At 48.5% G+C, this 23,560-nt stretch overlaps 1 pseudogene; it reads right to left on the bottom strand.

Annotated features, from left to right (window-relative positions):
• Positions 1-3,856: 3,856 nt before the first annotated feature.
• LOC136322568 (ETS translocation variant 3-like protein) lies at positions 3,857-23,079 on the bottom strand (annotated as a pseudogene).
• Between the last annotated feature and the right edge of the window lie 481 nt (positions 23,080-23,560).

Genomic DNA, 23,560 nt, shown 5'->3' with positions numbered 1-23,560 from the left:
TTGGTTCTGTCGACTGATGGTTGTTGGTGTCAACTCAACTCTAACAGGAATCCCCAATTTGGGGTGAGGTAAAGAAGGAAAATTTATTCAGTGCAAACAGCTCAATTGTAATACAGTACAGCTGTGAAAGCAAGATGGCTGCGGAACAGCTCAACAGTGTTACAGCTCAATTATAGAGCAGCACAGCTGTGGGACAGCATGACTGCAAGATGCGCTGAGGCACAGCGCCTGGCGCCAGGTCCCTCTTTGGCTAGACAGCTCTGCTTTGCTCACCTCTGCTCCTTGGTCTCCTCCACTCTGCTCTGATGAGACATTTTTGATGTTTCATCTTTAATGTCTCTGTTACAGCTCCATCCAAGAGACACAGTCTACACTCTTTGGTGGGAAGGGAAAGTGTGCTTCCTGAGCCAGAAGGGAGTTCTGATCCCTGATTGGTCCATCCTTATACAAATGAGGGGCCTCCCAAATTCCTGCAGTTTGATTGGTCCAAAAGGCATTGTCTTGATTGGTTGGTGAGGATGCTTATGAGACTATAGCAACATAGCCCAAATTGGATGGGGAAAACCTCAGTTTTATTGGTTGGAGAAGGATTCCAGGAACTCCTTCATAAAGGCTGATTTAGATAACAGGAATACATTGTGGGCAGTCAGTGCAGGGCAGGAGGAAGGCAACTTAGTGTGGGCTTTTCCCTGAAAAGTGGTTTGCATGAGAGTTTTGTCTCTAGAAATGGCTGCTAGGCTCTGTTTAAGTGAGAGGCAGGGAGGCAGAGAGACAAAGTCCTTCATGCACCCTGACCAGGATTCACCTGGTAAGCCCACTAAGTGGGCAATGCTCTGCCTGTCTGGGGATGCCGCTCCATTGCTCTGAACAGAGCCTTTTCGGCGCCTGAGGCGAGGCCATGGAGTCATCCTCAGCGCCCCGGGTAAAATTGCTCAAACCATTTGAGCCATGGCTGCAGGTGAAGGGTTGGTGCAGCAGAGCTCAATTCTCCTATGTGCCCTGACCGGGAATGGAACCTGGGACTTCCACACGCGAGGCAGATGTTCTACCGCTGAGCCAACCGGCCAGGGCTTAGGCTCTGTTTTTTAAATTTGAGCTCAGTTAAGGCACTGAGAGGCCTTCTTAATAGGCATTTTCTTTCTCAGGGTCCACAGTTCCCACTGCTTCTAGAAGAAGGCCAAGTAGCCGCTCTATTTTCAGGGAATACTGACAGTCACGGATGACAAGAGGCGTGGTCTAGGGTTGGTAGCAGCACTGATTATACCAGAGGAACTGACAGTCTGCATGCAGTCTGTTGTCACATTAGACTTGCTGATCCATGCGTGAATAGTTCATGATTTGCAAAAGGGGTTTGAAATGTGAGGATTATCATAAAATGTTTTTATCTTGCAATTAACTTCCTCCTCTCAGAAGACTCCACGGTGCCCATCACCCCTTCACTTTAAACAGTGCCCGCCATGGGCTCTACCTACCCAGGCAAGTTCGGAGCTCTGAGCTCTTCCCATAGCTGGTAATGACTCTGGCCACCAGAGGGCACTCTTGCAATGTGGAAGCCAACAGTTCGTGTTCTGGAGCCTGAGTTTCATCTTTGCGGGAACAACTTGGAGTGGCTGAAGCCATTCTCTGCTTAAGCGTAGCTGAAGCCATTCTCTGCTTAAGCGATCCTCAACCAGGGGCGATTTTTTCTCCCCAAGGGTATTTCACAACGTCGAGAAGAAGGCAGGAAGGGAAGATGCTACTGCTATCTAGGGGCCATAGATATACTGAACATCCTGGAATGTGCAGACAGCTCCTTATAACAAAGAATTTTGCAACCCAAATGTCTAGTTTTGTGGCTGAGGAGCTCTGCTCTACTTGAATCTGTTGTCTAAAATGCGGAGTGCACAACCTGAAAACTTGTGTCCTCTGCAACTCTCAGTCTCCTAAATTCATTCGCCTACTCCAAAGGGAAATTTTAGAATAGCGAGAGCAAAGCATTACCTGAAATGTGGGGGTCACAGCAACCACAAACCGCTGAAGAGGAGGAGAGGTCAGGGAGAAGGCACATTGGTTCCCACTGTGGGGCCCTGTCCCTGGTTCTGACCTCTCTGAACCAGGCCCAAGCCCCTCTTTCTAAAGCAGACGACACTAACTCTTTGTTTTCCCAACAGAGCAGGTTGTTGAGAAAGCCTTGGAGTTGGGCCTGTGACTTTGAGAGCAAGTGAGAAGCAGTTTTCTCTGTCGGCCTCTGAGATCTCCTGGGAGAGATATGCTGAGGTCCCTTTATGGATATCTGGGGTGTGGAGATTATTTCTGTTGGCCTATATTCAGCTTGGAAACCCAGGGCCTGAGTTCCCTGCTTTCCTCAATCTTCCTGTGCGGTACAGCCTGACCCTGCTGTACTCTGGGTCTCTCCTTCCCATTCCATTTGTGACAACGACGCAGCTGCCGCAATGAAGGACTGAGAGGCATCAGAAAGCAAAATGTACAGGGATCCCAGAGAAAGGGAAGCACCCTTACTCCTTGGATGAGGAACAGGGACAAATAATGGACAAAAGGACCCTTCTGTACCTCCTGGGTCCCTGCTTCCCATCATAGAAAAAAATGAAGACAAATCTTGAACCTGTCATTGACAGCTTGGATAAAGGAGAGCATGCATGCTTTCATCATCTTGGCATTTCCTTGGTTGAGCAAAAGACTCATACTCTCATGTATCTCCCCTTCCCCAGACACCCAATGTTTCAACCAGCCCCCCTTGTCACTCTTAGGACCTGGGGCTCAGAGCAAGAGGAACCTCCACCAATGCCTTCCTTCGCCCCCAGCCCCTTAGAGTTCTGCTTAGAGATCCATGGCAGAGATGCGAGGGTTATTCTGTAAAGACCACTGCCGTGCTCCGTGTTCTTTCCTTGAGGCTGGTTTTCTACGTGGCCAGAGTGACTTCTTTCAGTCTTTCTCTCTGGAACATGATGGCAATGGGAGGGAGGAGACTGGCTGGCTTCATTTCCAATTCTGCTCCTGGCCTGAGGCCCTCATTCCAAAACCCCTTGCCTCTTTCCATCAGGAATCGTGGGTGGTGTTTAAGTCCACACCAGATCAGAGGGCCGCAAGAATGTTAGCTAAAAGGGTACTTTACCAAGGGCATTTTATTCATGATCCGCAGTAGAGTATTCCAGAGTCCCTCTCTACCCCATGTACTTGGGTCTTGGGGAAATGGAGACAGAAGGGCATACCTGCATGGGATGGACAAGAAGTCAGAAATCAGAGGGATAGGGAAGAAGTGCATGGAGGGGCAAGAGGGAGATTGGGTAAGGAAAACGGGCCCCAGAGGAAAAAGGAATTGCTCTGAGATTCAGGGAACAAATCGACTACTGATTGACTCCTTCCCAACCGAGACCTCTGATTTCATGGGGTGCTTATTTTTATATCCCTCAAAAAAAGTTGAGATTCAGAATGTCTCAACATTCAGAATGTCTCAGGGTAGTTCAAAACCCTGGGCATGCACAGTCAAGGCACATACAACAAGCAATCAATTAATGAACAACTAGAGTGAAGCAAATATGAGTTGATATTTTTCATTCTTGTTTCCTCTCCTCTCTCTGTGAAATCAATGAATAAAATCTAAAACAAAAACAAAAAAGTCTCAATCTGATTAGCAATTTGGTGGTGGAGGAGGGGAGGGCCCCTTGCCCCAGTTTCTTACATTTCCATATATGCTCCTTCTCTGCAATGCCCCTCACCCTCTTCAGTTCAACTCCATCTCGTCAAATCCTCCTGCAATTTAAACCTGTTTCCACCCAGGGGAAGGTGCAATGCCAGCAGGGAGGTGGACAAGCGGAGAGATGTTTGGGGGCCCCCCACTTCACATCTTCTTCCCCTGTTAAGGAGGAGGATACAAGGGCCACATGGCTTCAAAATTCTCAAAATTGGGAGACATAGACTTTCCTCTCCAGTTATGGGTCCATGAATTTCTGAGAAGCCCTCCCAGGGATCCAGGCACCCTTTTGCCCCCATCAAGGGATGGGGCATTGCCCCAGTTCTCTGGCCTAAGGGACAAGAGCCAGAGCTTCTCACCAGCCCCCTGTCCCAGCCCAGCGAACAGGGGGAGCTCTGGAGCACGCCAGGCTGCTGGGGTGCATGTGAGTCCGGGGAGCAGGGTGTCCATTTTGGAGGACCGTGGAAACTGCTGCTCTGGGACGAGAGGGGGCAGCAAGGGCCCATGAGGCGGGTCCAGTTGGAGGGGAGAGAGTGTGGGAGAGGAGGTGTAAAGGAGGCAAAACGGGGCAGCTCTTCTGGGAGGCCTCTCAGATGGCAGCAAGGGCGGGGCTGGCAGGGTGTGGAGGCAGAGCCAAGTCCTAGTGAGAGAGAGAGAGGGTCGAGAGAGTGCACCCCCTGCCTCAGGGAGGCCGCCTTTCGTCTCCCATTTCCTGTTTCTTTTTCTTCTTACTTAAAACTTTCTCTCCCTCGTCACATGTACCTTCCTTTTTTCTTTGCTTCAGGTCTCATCATAAATGTCACTTTCCTGAGGAAGCCTCCTGAGACCGCCCAGCTTGGGCAAAAGAGTCCTGCTTTCTCCTCATGGCTGCCAGTACCTCTCTGTCAGGCCCTTCGCTCAGTTAGAATCGGGTCGTCATTTGTGTGTGAGTAGAGCAACGTGGGGGCAAGGACACTCTGTTTTATTTTCTTCTGGATCCAGCTCAGCCTGGCACATATTAAGGGCTCAATAAAAATGTGTTGAATCAATGAATGAATGAATGAATAAATATATTCTTTGCCATAACCCAGCGAATCCATTCTTCACTCCCTATAGCAGAGGGCTCCAGTTCTAGCTGGGTGAATGACTGGTTGCATGCCCTGGCCTTGTTGTTTAAATTCTCAGGACTGCTTTTTCATTAAAAACCCCTTTCCTGGCTAAGAACAAGCGACATCGTTAGTAAGAAGGGGGCCACAGAGCCATGAGGCCCAGTGCACATGGACTGGGCCTTAGTCTTCCTCTTCACCAGCTGGCTCTGGCCCATAACTCTCCTCTTCTAAGAAGCCTTCCCTCCATCCATTCCCCCCAAATCAGTCCTTTTTCTACAGGATCCTGTATAGGGGTTCCCCCCTGGGGCCTCTGGGGATGGCTATATAGAGCTTCACACCACTTTCTATAATTCAAAAACCTAAAACAGTTCCACATTTTAGCTGGAGTTACTGTTAATAAAAACGGGAAAAACAAATTAGTTAAGACAATATATACGACTTATTTAATAGAACCAATATTTCTGAAATTGGATCTATGTAAGGGGAAAATAGCAAAAATCCTTCACGAGGAAAAGCATGGAGACATCTGTCGGAGAACCTTTTCTGGGGCCACTGTCCTTTTCCTCGGGTCCTTACATGAGGTGGAAACTGTTTTCCACGGGAAGTTTGCATTCCCTGACGCCTGAGGTCAGGGCTGTCGCCCCTCAGAGACCCACGGCTGAGTAGGCGTGTGGGGAAGACAGTCCTGCTTCTCCCCCACCCCTGCCCAGCACCAATCCTGCAGCTTCCATTTCAACCTCTGGCTCAATAGTCCTGGGCACTCTTCTGCCCAGAAGCAGCTTCCTCTCTTGGCACCAAGTACTCTGAGCGAAGGTGGAGGCGAGGGGCTGGCACAGCCTTCTGGAATCACCATCCAGAAGTAGATAGAGCATGTGGTTGCTACTAGTCTTCTGGTGACCTACACCTGGCTAGCCTCCCTGAGGGCCCAAGCACAGGCAGGTGTGTCTGTGTGCCTGCAGAGGGCGGGGAAGTGCAAAAGAGCTCACTCCAAGCCAGGGAACACCTCTTTACCCCTGCACAGTTTCCCAAAGAGAAAAAAGCTCTGTGGCCAAGGCATTCCCGGAGCTGGGAAGGGGTGGGTGGGGCAGAACAGGGAGAGCTGTTCGGGTGCTGTGTAGCTCCAGGCTGCCAGATGAGTCCTAGCAGGCCCTGGGCCGCCCTACGCCCACAGCCTCAGCTGCACTTACAGGGCCCCAGAGCCAGGTACCCTGCATTCTCTGAGAGCTGGGACCTCTGGTCCCCCAGATGCACTGGGGGTGGGGCAATTTTTTGGAATAAGGAATGGGGGGGGGGCGTGGGCCTCTGCATAAGAGCCTGTGTCTTTGTGATTTTTTCCCACAGAATATCTGATTTTGTCATTTCCTAGATGACAGCCCCGTAAGTGCTGGCCTCTGCATACATTTCTACCTTCTCCCCCTTGGATCGTATGCTGCCATATTTGCCTTCTCCTCGTTCCTTTTTATTGTCCTAGAGCCACTGCACACACTGATCTCTCTGCTTGTTACGCTGTCCTCTCTCCTTCAAAGTTAAGCTGAAACCTAGTTACATTTTGGGTCTCAGCTCAAATGTTACTATGTCAAGGAAGTCTTCCCAGACTGACCAGGCAGTGGCGCAGTGGGTAGAGCGTCAGACTGGGACACAGAGGACCCAGGTTTGAAACCCCAAGATCGCTGGCTTGAGCATAGGCTCACCAGCTTGAGGGTGGGGTAATTGGTTTGAGTGTGGGATCATAGTAACCCCATGGTTACTGGCTTGAGCTCAAAGGCCACTATCTTTTTTTTTTTTTTTGTATTTTTTTCTGAAGCTGGAAATGGGGAGACAGTCAGACTCCCGCATGCACCTGACCGGGATCCATCTGGCATGCCCACCAGGGGGTGATGTTCTGCCCATCTGGGGCATCGCTCTGTTGCAACCAGAGCCATTCTAGCGCCTGAGGCAGAGGCCACAGAGCTGTCCTCAGCGCCCGGGCCAACTTTGCTCCAGTAGAGCCTTGGCTGTGAGAGGGGAAGAGAGAAACAGAGAGGAAAGAGAGGGGGAGGGGTGGAGAAGCAGCTGGGTGCTTCTCCTGTGTGCCCTGGCCAGGAATTGAACCTGGGATTCCTGCACACCAGGCTGACGCTCTACCACTGAGCCAACCGGCCAGGGCCAAAGGCCACTATCTTGAAGCCCAAAGTCGCTGGCTTGAGCAAGGTGTCATGTGCTCTGTTGGAACCCCCCCACCCCCATCAAGGCACATATAAGAAAGCAATCAGTGAACAACTAAGGAGCTGAAATGAAGAATTGATGCTTCTCATCTCTCTCCCTTCCTGTCTGTCTGTCCCTATCTGTCTCTTTCTCTGTTGCTAAAAAAAAAGGTCTTCCCAGAAGCTCTCTGCACACTGACCTTTTCTTTAGCAATTAGTACAGTTATAATTACATATCTATTTGTCAAATTATTAGCTGAGTGTCTGCAAACTTTCTCTTGCTTATAAGCTCTATAAAAGCAGTCTTGCTCATTCAGGTTTGCGCTCCCAGCCCTGGGACAGTGCCTGGCACATTAAATAGGAAGTCATTAAATATCCATTGAAAGAAAAAAAATGAGTGAATAAATGAATGAACGGGGTGGGCTTATACTGTTCCCATCATCTTCAGCCAAGATTATCTTCAAAAGCCTCCTAATACCAGTTCTCTGCCTACTCCAACCCAAACTCCCAAACTCTACATCAGGGGTCGGGAAGCTTTTTGGCTGAGAGAGCCATGAACACCACATACTTTAAAATGTAATTCTGTGAGAGCCATACAACGACCCGTGTACCTTACGCATTATCCAATAAAAATTTGGTGTTGTCCCGGAGAACAGCTGTGATTGGCTCCAGCCACCTGCAACCATGAACATGAGCAGTAGGAAATGAATGGATTGTAATACATGAGAATGTTTTATATTTTCAACGTTATTATTATTTTTTATTGAAGATTTGTCTGCGAGCCAGATGCAGCCATCAAAAGAGCCACATCTGGCTCGCGAGCCATAGGTTCCTGACCCCTGCTCTACATTAATCCAAGTCTTATAAAATTCTTATAAATTGAAGATCTGAGCATGCCTCTCCATCTTGCCCACAGGATAATCCCAACTCCCTTAGTGTGGTTTTGGAGGACCTCTGTGACTGGACACCTGTTTGACTTGGTAGCCTCATCTGTCATACTCCTCCTTGTCCCCACTACCATCACATAACTCTTTGATCATGGCAAGCTACCAGCTGTTCTTCAGACTTGCTATACCTGCTCACAGCATTTTGCTTTACAAATGCTATTTTGTGCCTGGGCATCTTTCTCCACCTGCTTCACCTGCTCAGGGTAGCCTCCTCTGGGAAGCCCACCTCCTTCTCTGCATTCCTGTAGCACAACTGTGCTTCCCCGAATCTCAGCACCCATCACTGGCTGAACTCCCATCCCTTCTTCCCGCTAGTCTCTGGGCACCTTGAGGGCCATCCTTCATCTCTGAATCCTGACACCTAATAAATAGCTGATGTTCAATGAATAAATGACTTATATTATCCCAGTCTTAATCAGTAGACATTTGGTCCTGTCCAAAACATCCACAGAGATATCTGGTCATGACAAGTTCCTTGAAATTTGGTCCTGCCCAAAATGTCTATTCTTAGAAAATGTCCCTGAGTTCAAACAGCCCAGAGTGTTTATTTCTACTTTTGGTTTACAGGTTAGTACATAAAAAATACCATTATGTTTTCTTTTCTTTTCTTTTTTGATATACTGAAAGGTAGTTTATTATTTCATGCATTTAATATTTAAATAAGAACAATAAAAGAGGTACACAAAACTAGATTGTTATAAGAAAATTTTAAAATATTAATGAAAAAATAATAATACTTGACAAAAAAACAATAAAACTGTTAAGATATTTCCATATTGCTTTTTAAAAATTTAATTTATTATGTTTACATAGATCCTAGTGTAGCCTGATTGCATCCCTCCTCCCCCGTATTCCCCTCAACATCTCCCTCACCCTCCTCCAAACAGCCCCCTCCCCCCTTCCCTTCAGGTTTAATTCCGTTCCTCAGTTCATATTATTCCTAGGATTCCTCAAATGAGTGAGGTCATATGATATTTTTCTTTCTCTGCCTGGCTTATTACACTCAACATAATAGTTTCCAGGTCGATCCATGTTGTTGCAAAAGGTGATATTTCCTTCTTTTTCATGGTCCCATAGTATTCCATTTTATATAGGTACCACAGCTTTTTTTTTTTTTTGCAGAGACAGAGAGAGTCAGAGGGACAGATAGGGACAGACAGACAGGTGAAAAACAATTCTTCATTGTGGTTTCTTAGTTGTTCATTGATTGATTTCTCATGTGTGCCTTGACCAGGGGGCTACAGCAGACAAGTGACCTCTTGCTCGAGCCAGCGACCTTGGGCTCAAGCTGGTGAACCTTGCTCAAACCAGATGAGCCTGTGTTCAAGCTGACGACCTTGGGGTCTCAAACCTGTGTCCTCCACATCCCAGTCCGACACTCTATCCACTGTGCCACCACCCGGTTAGGCTGTACCATAGCTTTTTAATCCACTCGTCTACTGATGGACAATTGGGCTGTTTCCAGATCTTTGCTATTGTGAACAATGTTGCCATAAACATGGGGGTGCATTTCTTTTTTTGAATCAGTGGTGTGGTGTTCTTGGGATATATTCCTAAAAGTGGGATGGCTGGGTCAAAAGGCAGTTCCATTTTTAATTTTTGAGGAATCTCCATACTGTTTTGCACAGTGGCTGCACCAGTCTGCATTCCTACTACAGTGCAGGAGGGTTCCCCTTTCTCCACACCCTCACCAGTACGTATCATGTGTTGTTTTGTTAATGAGAGCCATTCTGATTGGTGTGAGGTGGTATCTCATTGTGGTTTTAATTTGCATTTCTCTAATGATTATGGGGGCTCCTTTGTAGGTGATAGCTTTTTTTTCTCTAGCAGCTTTTAATATTTTCTCTTTATCTCTTAGCTTTGGTATTTTAATTATGATGTGTCTTGGTGTGGATTTCTCTTTGATGGAATTCTCTGTGCTTCTTGAACTTGTGTGACTTTTTTTCTGCATTAATTTAGGGAAGTTTTCAGCTATGATTTGATTGAACAAGGTTTCTATCCCTTTTTCTTTCTCTTCTTCTTCAGGAAGCCCTCTGATGCAGCTGTTGTTTCTTTTCATGTTGTCACAGAGCTCTCTTAGAGTTTCCTCAAACTTTTTGAGTCTCTTTTCTTTTTGCTACTCTGCTTCCATGCCTTCGTTTATCTTGTCCTCTAACTCACTGATTTGATCCTCAGCTTCATCTATCCTGCTTTTAATTCCTTCCCTTGTAGTCTTCATTTCTGATATTGTATTTGTCATTTCTGACTGATTCTTTTTTATTATTTCAATGTCCTTTTTAATATTTGCTATCTTTTTATTTAGGTGCTTGTTATGTCCATCTATTGCTGTTCTAAGATCTTTGAGCATCCTAACAATCATTATTTTAAACTCTGCATCAGGTAATTTGTTTATATCTGACTCATTCAAGTCCTTTTTGGGGGATTTCTCTTGATTAATTTGGGTTGCATTTCTCTGCCTTCCCATTCTGTCTGTGTATAAGAGGGTGTGGCCACAGGAGTCCAGTGGGTGTGGCCTCTGTGTTTCTTAGGTGTGGTCTGTCTGCAGGCCTACCACACCCTCTGCCACTGCCTCAGGCGTTCAGGTAAGGGCGTTGCCTGGGCTGGCCCATTGTGGCAGTCACTGCAGTTTCTGCCTTTCCTCCATGGGCTGGGCTGTATTCACGTGACAGGGGCTACAAGCCTTCTCCATATTGCTTCTTGATTGGAATACTCACTTTCAATTTTTTTCACCTATACATATGTATTGTTGGCCAAAGAAACACCCAAATTTGTAGAGAATTTTCCTAGGAGTTTATTTGAGCCCAAACTGACAATAAGGCCAGGAGCAAGTTATTAATTCCTCTGGACCCATCATGTTTTATTGGTCCAATAATAGTGCTGTAGCTGTATTGCTAATAATCCTTCTTGCCTCAGTAGCCTAGCTGCTCATGGTGCAGGGTGTTAGGCGGATGGTTTGGGGTGGGCCAAATATCTCCATGGACATTTTGGACAGGACCAAATATCAAAACCTTTTAGTGTGGGTGTTTTGGACAGAACCAAATGTCCTGCAAGGCTTGTCTCAGTTCCCTCACCCATGTGTTTATTCAGGCAGGTGCTCCTTTTATCCAGTTAAGATTCCCTGGGCCCTCCCCAGGCCCACGAACTCATGGTAAACACTGCTGCTTCTTCCCTTCTTATCCTCAGAGGCCTCTGGTGGCCCTTGGGGGGGTCCACGCTCCAGACAGCTGCTTTACCATGGCTCAGTGGGTGAGCAGCACGATGTGTAGGAGCTGCGGAGTGAGGAGCAGCAGGTGTGGGTGTGGAATGGGCTTTCCCTAGCATACATTCCCCAGGACACACTGTTTAACAACCAGTTGTTAAAACAGTAAAATACTCTCATAATGGTTGTTAAATCACCTGTGCCCACATGCCCTGAGACTCCCACCCCCTTCCCTGTGACTCACCCCTATAGGTGTGATGCCTAGCACAGGAACATCTTAGAGTAGTTTAGAAGATTCAGAGTATCAACCCTGTCCTTGGAGCAGTAAGGGACTAGGATGCAGGAGGAAAAGGACATTGGAAGCTGATAGGTCCCTGAGGTAGAAAGGAGGGCTGGTGGCCTGCTAGGCAGAGAGATGGAGCCTGGTTGAGCCTGGGGCTAAGGGCTGCCTTCATGCCTACCTCAGTTTGCATGCCCATGGGCACCAGGGCTGGCCTAAACAAGGCCGGAGTCCCCAGTAGCAAGTTGGAGGCTGGCGGTGCCCACACCTCCCATAGAGGATAGTTGACTATGATGAGCTTGCTGAAATTGAACGTGTAAAGGAACCTTTTGCCTTTGGTCTTGTGCAGGATCTTCTAATTGTAGTAATATCTGGAGATCCCAAGGATGAGAATGGAGACTTGGCCCAGTAGGCAGAAATGTAGATAGAGACCCAACCAAGTCCCCATTCCTAGCCCAGCAAGGTTAACCCCAAGCTGTTCCTGGATAACTGTGAGGCAGTTGATCATACTCAAGAGCATTTCCCAAGCCTTGAAGGGGCAGGAATCAGATGGGGGACCAGAAACCACAGTCCTTTTCTTTGAACTCTCCCCGATCTGGCCACTTGGGCTGCCTCCTCTCACCTGAGGGCCCGGCTCAGCTTGTCATAATTCATCTGTGGTTTGCACTTCCTGCGGCCCCAGAGGCGGGCCACCTCATCTGGATCCTTGATGACAAACTCTCCATACTCTCCCTGCTGCCAGGCGATGACATGGCGGAACTCTTCCTTCTGCAGCAGCTCCAGAATGAAGTGCCACAGCTGGATCTGCCGGGAGCCTGGGGACGACTCAGCTTTGTAGGCGCAGTCTGGGAAGGCCAAACCTGGGCCAGAGAAGTGAGTGCGAGTGCCTCCAGTGCCACCACTGGAGCATGGGTGGGAGAACTGGCGGAAGCTCCCCTGAAATCCAGGAGATGGCCACAATGGTGAAGATGCCTCCTGCCAAGCAGCTGTGGCTCATGTTCTAGTCCAGGAGTGAGGGCTATGTCTGGGCCTTGGGGGGAAATGGCCACCACCTAGGAGGAAGGGAAAGAAGAAGGCCGGAGAGAAGGAGGTGAAAGAGGGAGGGGAGAGGGAGGCAAAGAAGGAAAGAGATAAGAGAAAAGAGACAAGGTGAGAAAAGGGGGACCAAGGCAGGGAGCAGGGTTTGAGGCAGGAAGCTCCCCTAAACCCTGGCAGCACCTTGCCTCCTCTGGGGACCTCCTCACTGGCCAGGAGCTGACCCATGACACAGGTCTTGGAGCTGAGTCACTTTTATAGATGGAGAGGCCTGCCCCTGTTGGGGGATTTAGACAGAGAAGATCTCCTCTCAGGGCTTAACAGGATTGGAGTTTTTCCCAAGATAAGACAAGACAAAATGTAATTGATCATTAGCTTTTTCTAAACTTTGAGTGGGAGCAGGTAGCAAATACAAAGAACCCATCCTGTCATAGTACTAAGAACAATTTTACATTTGAGAAGAGCAGGATTTTTGTATTTTTTTTTTTTCATTTTTCCGAAGCTGGAAACAGGGAGAGACAGTCAGACAGACTCCCGCATGCACCCGACCGGGATCCACCCGGCACGCCCACCATGGGGCTACGCTCTGCCCACCAGGGGGCGATGCTCTGCCCATCCTGGGCGTCGCCATGTTGCGACCATCCTGGGCATCACCATGTTGCGACCAGAGCCACTTTAGCGCCTGGGGCAGAGGCCAAGGAGCCATCCCCAGCGCCCGGGCCATCTTTGCTCCAATGGAGCCTTGGCTGTGGGAGGGGAAGAGAGAGACAGAGAGGAAGGCGCGGCGGAGGGGTGGAGAAGCAAATGGGCGCTTCTCCTATGTGCCCTGGCCAGGAATCGAACCCAGGTCCTCCGCACGCTAGGCCGACGCTCTACCGCTGAGCCAACCGGCCAGGGCTCTTGTATTTTTTCACTGATGAATCTTGAGTGCCTAGAAGAGTGTCTGGCTGATTGTAGGTGTTCAAGAAAGAATTGTTTTTTTCTGAGAGAGAGAAAGAGACAAAGGGAAAGAGATGAGAAGCATCAACTCCTAGTTGCAGCACTTTAGCTGTTCATTGATTGCTTCTCACACGTGCCTTGACCGGGGAGCTCCAGCTGAGCCAGTGACGGCTTGCTCAAACCAGTGACTTTAGGCTCAAGCCACTGACCTTTGGATCCGATGCTCTAACTGGTGACATTGCACTCAAACTGGTGAGCCTGCGCTCAAGCTAGTGACCTTAGGGTCTAGAAACTGGGACCTCAGTATCCCAGGTTCATGTTCTATTCACTATGCCACCACTGGTCAGGCAAGAGATAATTATTGATGCAATCAATGCATGGTACTGAATTTATCAATGGTGTCACTATGTGTTTAATACCTGTCTTCTCCTTCAGAGTGTCAGCTCCATGAGGTCAGGAACCCCAGCTCTCTTGTTTGCTGCTTGCTCCCCAGATTCCATCGTAGCCCACGGCCTTGCACTCACAAGTTCTCTGTAGATATTGCTGAATTAATGAACATGAGCAAGGAAGAAGGGATCTTGTTGATTACCAATGTGGCACAGGGGCTGGGGTCGTGGTGGGATGGGGAGAAGATTGTGGAATGAGCCTCAGTGTGAAGCAGGTGAAGGGAGAAGAGAAAATGTCTCAGTCCCAAAGCCTTTGGCTAGGACTAAGGTTGGTGCAAAAGGCTGGCATCCTCTGTCACTAGTGGAAGAGAAAATGATGAGCAAGAAGACTGAGGAGGAAGGGGAGAGACATGGGAGTAGCAGGAAGCAGGCCTGCTTCTAGGGGTGAGCCCGGAGGAGTTACCTGAATGTCAGGACCACGTGTAAACAGAGGATGGGGCTTACAAGGCCTGGGCCCTGGGTTCCCATCTCTGATACAGTGGGTATGAGATGAGCACTGTTCTTAACTAGAACTTATTAGGTGGGAAGGTCCAGAGGGCATGTGAGGGCTGGGGTGGAGTAGCTGCCTCACTATCCAGACCAGGTTCAGAGAGGGAAAGCAGCCGAGACATGGTGCTTAGTTGCCATACCCCCACTCCTAATACACTCTTCTGTTTTTAAAGTGTTGCCTCCAGACTTAAAAAAAAATTTATAGTCAGTGCTACTCAAATTCTAATGTTCATAAGAATCACCTGAGGATCTCTTTAAGGCAAATTCTGATTCAGTGGACCTTGGTGAAAACTGAGATTCTGCATTACTAACAAGGTCCTAGGTGACACCAATACTACTGGTCTGTTAACTGTACTTTGAGTAGCAAGAATACATGGAATACAGCAAGAAGGAGTTGTGGATGTTAGAAAGTTAGAGTCTCAGGCATGCAGGTGGTAAAACCCTCCTTGTTCTCCCCACTCCCACACCTGAAGGTCATGGAGTCTCTTGCTTTCCCTTCCCCAGGGAATGCTTGGCTCTAGGGAGATCAACTGATAGACTGACAGCTCAGGGAGGGTAGGGGGAATTGCTTCTGGGGGTCCACTGTCTGGCCTGAGCAGAGAGCATCTCTAGAAATTAGACAGGGTGGTTATTAGGTCAACGCCACTCTGAAGCTGGGTGAATAAGATTTCCACACCTCTGTCTCTAAAATGACAGCTGGTATTCTGGAATCCTTTTCTCTCCTTTGTTTCTTTCCTTGAAACAGACGTCTCTACTCCACTCTCATCCTCCTTTCCTGCCATGTCCTTTGGGAAGTTCCTCCTTTCTAACCTCTCATACCTCATCTTAGAAAAATGGGTTGGGCAATGGGGGTTGCAGAGGGAAACCTCTTCCTTTGGAAGAAGTTGATGAAGTTCCTATGGCTGCCCTGGTGCCTGCTGGATCTGACGGTATTTCCTCATCTGTAAGGTTTGAGAGCTCAGCATAGATTCAGAATCTGGCAAGAAGGGAATGATAATCCACCTCGAAGCAGACCCTCAGTGCCCCTGCACTGTGCTGAGGAGTGACTTCCCTAAGGTCATGCAGCTCTAAGTGAAAAGTGGGAAGCAAGACTTTAAATCAAGACCTCTAATATTCAGCCTACCACCACCCTCTCTTCTGAGCCCAAAAGAAAAATATCCCAAAATGCAGAACCAAAGTGGGTTAAACCTCCAGGTTTCCTGAATGCCTGAATGCCACAGCCTCCTCCCTGGCCTAGCCAGTGTGTGTGAGGGACTTGCCTGTAATCTCGAGTCTCTGAGGAGCTTGCTGGTTCAAGATGTGGAAATCCTCACTGCTGACAAGTCTTGCCAAACATTTCCCTTCTAGTCCTTCCTTTTCTGCTGGAGACCTCGAGCTGACCAACTGTGGTGACCCTTAGAGAGGAGCCGATTTTGGTTCTACCTTCTTGCTCCAAAATCGTTCTTGGGGTTTAAACTTAATTCCTTGGGTTCATGATCCCAAAGCTGAGGGAGGTAGGTGGTCCTCTGTCCCACTCCCCCATCTCCCAGCTCCCTCTGTCTTGTGCTTTGAGCTAACTGTGCAAAGCTTACGGTAGCTCTACCTACAGTTCTAAGAGGACAGCCTCTACAGTTCTAAGAGGACAAGTACTGAGAACTATAAATCAGAAAGGATCATAACCCAATTTTGTATCATCAGAGTGGTCATAACCCAATTTTGTATCACCAGAGTGGCCACTCTTAAGCACTTTGTGTTTCTTGAAGGGCTACAGTAGTTAGCAATTATTATTATCATCATCATCATTCTGATTACTAATAATATGATTAATCCCCTTGGCCAACACAAATGCCTACTACAACACCGGTTTTAGGTCATTATTTAATAGAAGCAAGGGCAATAATGATGATAAGAATAAGGAGTAAGCCTTAAACTAGGACCTGGAGCCAAAGGAAATGTCCAAAGGAGATCTTACCTTTCTAAGAGTTTAGTTAATGTGAATTGGGTTCCTATCATGCACCCAGTATCAGACTTGGCTTTTTTTTTTTATCATGTCACTTCACTAAGTCTTCACCATAACCCTTCCAGGTGGGTATTATCTGTTTTGTAAACCTAGGAAATTGAAGCTCAGATGATTAAGAGACTTGCATAAGATCCTTGGGCAAGTGGTGGAGCCAGATGGGAACAGGTCTGTCTGACTGCAGGCTCTCAGCTGTAATCAGTCAATCGGGGCAGAAAACTTGAGAGTGAAACTTGGGAGCAGAGAGAAGAGGCTTGACAGAAGGCCCTGGGCCTTGAAGGAGGCAGTCAGTGTATACCTAAGAAGTGGGCCCTTTGCCAGAAAAATGATCAGTGGCAGCCCCAGGAAGCCAGAGGACAGTAAGATGGGCAGAGTGGAATACTTACAGGATGAAAAAGACAAATATACTCAGGAAAAAAAGTGTTGAGAGTTCAAGACCAATGCTGTGTCTCTGCAAAGTAGAAACTTGCATCAAAAGTCACTTTATTGTAGGGCCTTCTGAAGTGCTGCATAATCTGATTGGCTGGACAGAACCAAGTCTTCTAGAGACTACTAGATTGATTCAGAAGGAAAACAGGACTGTTTCTAAATACAAAGGTGGAGGAAAGAGAGCGAGAGAGTCAGAAAGAAAGAGAGTCAGAGTAAGACAGAGAAATAGCATTGTGGAAATGGGACTATAGACCCAGGTGAGGTCCAGATACACAAATGGGGGGGTCAGAGGGGCATCAGAGTTAACACAGAGGTGGTGGCTTGGGGTATTTTATGCTTGTTAGCACCGAGCAAACTGCCATCCCCACCCTTGGCTGAATCCTAGATCTGATTAGAAGTCTCTGGTTTTTCTCCTTGATCTCAGCCCCAAGTGGAGAGCAGTTAGAGACTTCCCTTAATGCTATCAGCTAAAGCTGCTTAGGGAGGAGTGCAAGAAGCTCTGGGCCCGGGAAGGGCAGAGACAACCACCTTTTCCTTTTGGGAATTTGGATGGAGGGTCAGGGATTGATGTCACCTCTTCACCGAGACTGCAGGGCATCTTGTCCCTCCTTCTGCCACAGCGCCCACATTCAGAGAGCCTGTGCCTAGGTCAGGAAGAACTGATTGATGCTCCACGGCTGGGAATCTGGCAAGCTGAACTCACGTCCTTCCCATGGCTCAGCCCTTCCACCTGGGAGAGGTTCCTCCCTCCCTGGCACTCTCCCCCAAAGGTCCAGCAGCACTCCTGCCCCTCTCCTTCCTTCTCAGCCCTGAAACCCTTCCCACACCCCCTGTCACTCTGCTCAGGTAGCTGACCATGCAGTTGGGTCTCAGATTTCTGCCCAACCCCTCCTCTCTGACCTTGTCCAGTGCAGACACCACTAATGATAGTTTTTGCATCTGCAGTCCCTCAGGGCGGGATGTGGGATTTACAAGGTTTGTGCAACTAACTCGTGGAGTAGAAATCCAAACCCAGACACCCCCATGGTCCACTGGCAGACGTGTCATAAAGGGCAGTTGAAAGTCATAGTGAAAGTACATACCGCCTCAGTGATCCAGAGGTTAGGGGCATGGGAAATGGGGTGTCACGGACCTCTTCCATCCCTGCACCCACTCATCTCTCTGGCCCTTCCAGGTCTCTGTTTCACTTTGTTTGACCTTTCAGTCTTCAACTCATTTCCTCTTTTATTATTGTTCCTTTTCTCTTTTCTCTTAGTCCACCTCTTCCTCCCCCCCCCCTTACTACCCACCAACCTTCTCTTTGTCTTACTTTCTACCACCATTCACTTTCTTTCCCCCCATTCTCCACCCTTTCCTGTCTCAGTTTCCATTGGTCTCTCCGTTTCTGTCTTTACTTATTATATCAACAAATCATGTTGTCGCTGGCTATTTGTCTCGCTGTTTCTACCCCTGTCTCCTTTTCTGCCTTTCCTCTCTCTCTTTCTCCAACCCCACTGTCTCTTTCCAACACTCCAGAGCTGGGAACTGAGTTCGGGCCTCCCAACTTCCTGGCCCTGGCTCTTACCCTCTTACCGCTCACTGGCTCCTACAGCTCACCTGACTGCTACCGAGTCTTTCCTTCCCAAAAGCTTCCAGCATTTCTTGCCTCTCCCCCAGAGACAATCTCAGTTGGTTCCTTTCATCTCATTCCCATCAGCTGTGCCCTAGGGGATCCCCCTGTCTGGACACCCCCTATCCTTCCCTTGTCTGTCCCCTTAACCCAGAGACAAGAAATCCCCTCCAGCAGGAGCTGAGGTGGCTAAGGAGCCAGGCCAACCAGAGGAAGTGAAAGCTTCTAGCCAAATGCTAGCTGGGTTGAGGTAGAAGGCGCTGTGGGGCTGAGTAACTGGGGACGAGGAATGCAGTGGGCCTCTGGGTGCTCTCCCTAGTTGGAGGCCTCTAATGCCTCGACCCTTAACCCTCAGACCTACATCCACTTCTAGCCTCCACCTCAACCCCAATCTTTTTTTCATTTTTATACTCTTATTTTTTATTTCTTTAGATTTTATTTATTCATTCTGAGAGAGATAAAGAAAGATAGAGACAGAGTTGGGGGAAAGGAGCAGGAAGCATCAACTCCCGTATGTGCCTTGACCAGGCAAGACTAGGGGTTTGAATCCAAGACCTCAGAGTTCCAGGTTGATGTTTTATCTACTGCGCCACCATAGTTCAGGCTCAACCCCAACCTTAACACAACCCTACCTTCAACTTCTACTAAGCCCCAAGTCCAACCCAAGGCTCTATCCACACGTCCTGATCTCTCTCCTCACTGGGTCATTGAGCAGGGCCAGGAAGGGGTCTGAAGGTGACGTGATGGGAAACACACTCTTCCCTAGCCCTTCTCTTACCCACTGGGAAAGTACTGAAGAGAGGAGTGGGACTCTGCCATAAGAGCATCACCTCAATGCCTCTCCAGCTTCCTATAGCTTGTATCTGTCCCCAGGGTCACAGGGGCTCTTCCGGGAAGGGGCACCCAAGCTCTCAGATTCTAGGCTTCTTGGTCCTTGTTCTTTGGGAAGGCTGCCACAAGTCTGAGAAAGGGAGAGAAGAATGGGGCAGAATTCTCTTATCCCATCAGATGTTTCAATTTAGTTCATGCCAGCCTGGCCCAGATGGAAACACAACCTTACCTCTCCCACCCTACATTCTCTCTGTCTGTCCCCTGTTTCTTCCTGCCCCCATGCTGTGATCCCACACCCTCAATGCCAGTTCTCATTTGCTGCTCTTCAACCTCAGCCATGTGGATGGTCCCGGTGAGCTCACTGAGATGCAGAGCTCCCTATATGTATACAACAGGTACACTACAGGGTCCTCAGAACCCCACTCAACCCCATTAATCTCTGCAGTTTGCTCCAATGAGCCAACATCAGACCCAAGCCGCTCCTCTTCTAGGGAGAATAGCCTGCTGCCATACTGGACTTGCTGTCTTTCTGAAGTCCCCTCCTATCTCTGTCTTGACTGCCCAACACTTGGCTCTGTGGCTGTCCCACACCTGACAGAAGAGCTCTGCTTCATGCTCCACCCTTCCAAACTCCTGTGTCTTCAGTATGGCCCGTGGGTTCTCATCTTCACCCAGTGACTGTGTCTCCTTACTTGTCTTCTTACCAGTTGCCCCACAACTGGCTGCACACCGAGGGTGGGGGTGGGAGTGGAGGCAGAGATGGGCAGTCCCTCTGGCCAGTCCCAGCTGCAGACCTGCGACCATAGTTCCTTACCTCAGTGCAGAAGAAGTCTGTCTCGTCCCTGTTCTTTCCAGCAGCTTCTTCTGGCTCACTGCTTGTCCAGCAACCCTTAGTTCATCACATACTGAGTTTGGATTACTTAAAATGAACGCAGGATCTCCAAGCTCCCAGGAAAGCTGACAATAGAATTAACCCTGTGGGGTCCTGTGGTACCACAGCCATGTGCCCCCTCCATCTCTGTGGGGATGGGGTGGGAGAGAGTGTATCTTCCCGAATTCTTTGCATCCAGTGCCTATCTCTGAGGCAGACAGCTCCTAAAACATCAACCAACAGAGAGACTGGTGAGAGGGCTGCCCTTTGTTCATTTCTGGGAAAAGGTGCACTGGACTGCTAGGAAGCCCTTTTAGCAGTCCACCCTTCCCACTATAAGCCAATATTTCTTTTAAGCAACTTTTGTGGAGAAGGAATCCAGGCCTGGCAAAGAACTACCCTATGTAACCTCTGACTCTTCTTTTTTTTTTAAATTAAGTGAGAGGCAGGGAGGCAGAGAGACTCCTGCAATGTACCCCGACAGGGATCCTCCTGGCAAGACCCCCACCAGGCAATGCTCTGCCTGTAGAGGGCTGCTGCTCGGTTGCCTGGCAACTGAGCTATTTTTAGCAACTGAGGCCAAGGTCATGGTGCCATTCTCAGTGCTCAGGGCCAACTTGCTTGAATCATTTTGAGCCATGCTGTGGGAAGGGAAGAGAGAGAGGGAGAGAGAGAGAGAGAGAGAGAGAGAGAGAGAGAGAGAGAGAGAGAGAGAAAGGGAAAGGGGGTGGAGAAACAGATGGTCGTTTCTCTTGTGTGCCCTGACTGGGAATTGAACTTGGAACTTCCACATGCTGGGCCAATGCTCTACCGCTGAGACAACTGGCCAGGGCCACCTCTGACTTTTTTTTTTTTTTTTGTATTTTTTTGAAGTTGGAAACGGGGAGGCAGTCAGACAGATTCCCGCATGCGCCCCACCGGGATCCACCCGGCATGCCCACCAGGGGTCGATGCTCTGCCCATGTGGGGCATTGCTCTGTTGCAACCAGAGCCATTCTAGTGCCTGAAGCAGTGGCCATGGAGCCATCCTCAGCGCCTGGGCCAACTTTGCTCCAGGGGAGCCTTGGCTGCGGGAGGGGAAGAGAGAGACAGAGAGGAAGGAGAGTGGGAGGGGTGGAGAAGCAGATGGGTGCTTCTCCTGTGTGCCTTGGCTGGGAATCGAACCCGGGACTCCTGCATGCCAGGTCGATGCTCTACCACTGAGCCAACCGGCCAGGGCCACCTCTGACTCAACACCACCTAACTCCCAGTTTTTTCCTCTGTGTCTCAGGCCCTACCTGTGCTCACATACCGCTGCCAAATCTTCACAATTTGTAACTTTTCCTTTTAGTCTCAAGTATTAAAATGATATAAATAATTTACCCAATCACCTTCTTTCTAAGAATATTTAAGCACTTATATGTCTCTTTCCTTTTAGAGTTTTAGAAAATGATTTTCCTGTTATTTATTAATATGACTCAAAATTAGAGAGCACGAAGAACTTCCAAATAAGACATAAACTAGACAGGAGAAAGTAACTGCAATCATCAGCTATCCTGATAAGGACATAGTAAGAACAAGGGAAGGGGTAGAATTCCAAAACACACTGGGGAGGGGATGAAGGATTTAGGTACTTGATCTCAAAAGAGATTTCTTAGGGGAAACTAGAGGAGGGTGGATGTCAAAGGCTAGAACCTCTGTCTTTAAAGTCCTGGGGACCAAAACATCCTAGAGCTGGGTGGGTGGGCCTCTGTCTAATCGCTTTAATCCCTAGTAGGGAGGAAAATATTGATGGCTATTACTGGGGAATCAATGTAATTTTTCTTTTTCTATTTCTTCCTTCTCTCCTCCCCCATCATTACACAACTCCTCCCAGCCCTGAGCTGATTGAGATGGGAATGGAGGGACATGGAATTAAATTCTGAGGGTTGTTTTCTGGTTAAATCAACCAAAGCTAACATAATGAAAGTATGAGGCAGAGAGGCTGAGTGATGGAGGAGACAGGAGCTGTGGGTTACAAAGAGAAGGTCCTGATTGGGGGGAGGCAAGAAGACAAAACTCTGAGCCCACTGAGGGCATAGGAAAAGGGCTACAAAAAGGCGGGATGGCCCAGAACACTGTCGCAGGAAGTTGAATATTAGCAAGAATGAGGCAAATTGATGGCCACAGACTGAGGACATCCTCAGATGCAGTATCTGGGAATTTTCCTTTTTTTGTTACAGAGACAGAGAAAGACAGAGAGAGGGACAGACAAGGACAGACAGATAGGAAGGGAGAGAGATGAGAAGCATCAATTCTTCATTGCAGCACCTTAGTTGTTCATTGATTGCTTTCTCATATGTGCCTTGATTGGGAGGCTACAACAAGAGTGAGTGACCCCTTGCTCAAGTCAGCAACCTTGGGCTCAAGCTGGTGACCCTAGGGGTTTCGAACCTGGGTCCTCCACGTCCCAGTCTGATGCTCTATCCACTGTGCCACTTCCTGGTCAGGCTCTGGGTATTTTTCTTAAATGTCATTGTTATTTGCTCACCTAGAAAGCTGCTCCTACCCCTTGCTCACCTTCTCCCCATTCCATTTCCTCCATTTGAGAATACAGGATGCCCTGGCTGGTTAGATCATTGTACTAATACATCATGGTGGCAGGTTTGGTCCGGTCAGGGTACATACAAGAATCAACCAATGAACGCATAAATAAGTGGAACAGCAAATTGATGTTTCTCTCTCTCTCTCTCTCTCTCTTGCTCTTTCTCTAAAAACAAAAACAAACAAACAGAAAAGGAGTTCAGGCAGGACCATTTGAGTTGGTAGCAAGAAGGTGCCAAAGCTATAGAGGGTTCCGGGAGGAAGGACCGCTTCCCCCCTCTCCATGAAAGTGTCGGAGCAGAATCTGAGATGGAAGAGCTGGGACCCAGAGCTTGGGCCTGGCCTCCACAGGGACCGCATACCACCTCCTGCCTCCACACCTCTCCCAGGAAGGTACCTCTGAAAAGCCTCTGGAGAAGGAGCTCATGGCTCTTCCACTTTCGTACTTCCTGCCACCATCCCAGCTCCTAGGAAAGTCCCTCATGTTGCTAACTTTATGTCTTGTGAGAACTAGAGCAGCTGCTTCTGAGACAATTAGAGTTATTACCTTTTCTCTTCTGCTGTTCCACACACTGTCTCTACCACTTCCTCTCATATTCCCGTAAACCTCATCAAAGCAGCTCCCTCCCCCTGCCCTCTCTGTTCAATTCATGCTGTAGAGGAGGCTGAGAGTGACATGGGGAAGTCAGGTGTTGACATTGGTACAGATATTGGCTTCTGGAGTGGCCCTTTGGTGAAGGGGGAGTCCTCTGACCAAATCCAGCCATTTTCGTTGTTCTTTATGAGCATCTCTGTGTGCATCCCACTGTCTGGCACAGAGCTCGGACACGGGGGCTGTTCAATAATGATTTCTGACTGAATAAACCAAAAGGTATCCCAACCAGCTCCTCATACTCTAGCCAATCCAAATACCCTAACTTGTAACATGCAGCTTCAATGCATTTTAAACTGCCTTCAAAACTCCC

Source organism: Saccopteryx bilineata, chromosome 2 (genome assembly GCF_036850765.1).
Source record: "Saccopteryx bilineata isolate mSacBil1 chromosome 2, mSacBil1_pri_phased_curated, whole genome shotgun sequence".
In the NCBI taxonomy this organism is placed as follows: domain Eukaryota; kingdom Metazoa; phylum Chordata; class Mammalia; order Chiroptera; family Emballonuridae; genus Saccopteryx; species Saccopteryx bilineata.
Note: the sequence above shows the minus strand (reverse complement) of the source record. Positions and strands in the feature narration are given on the sequence as shown.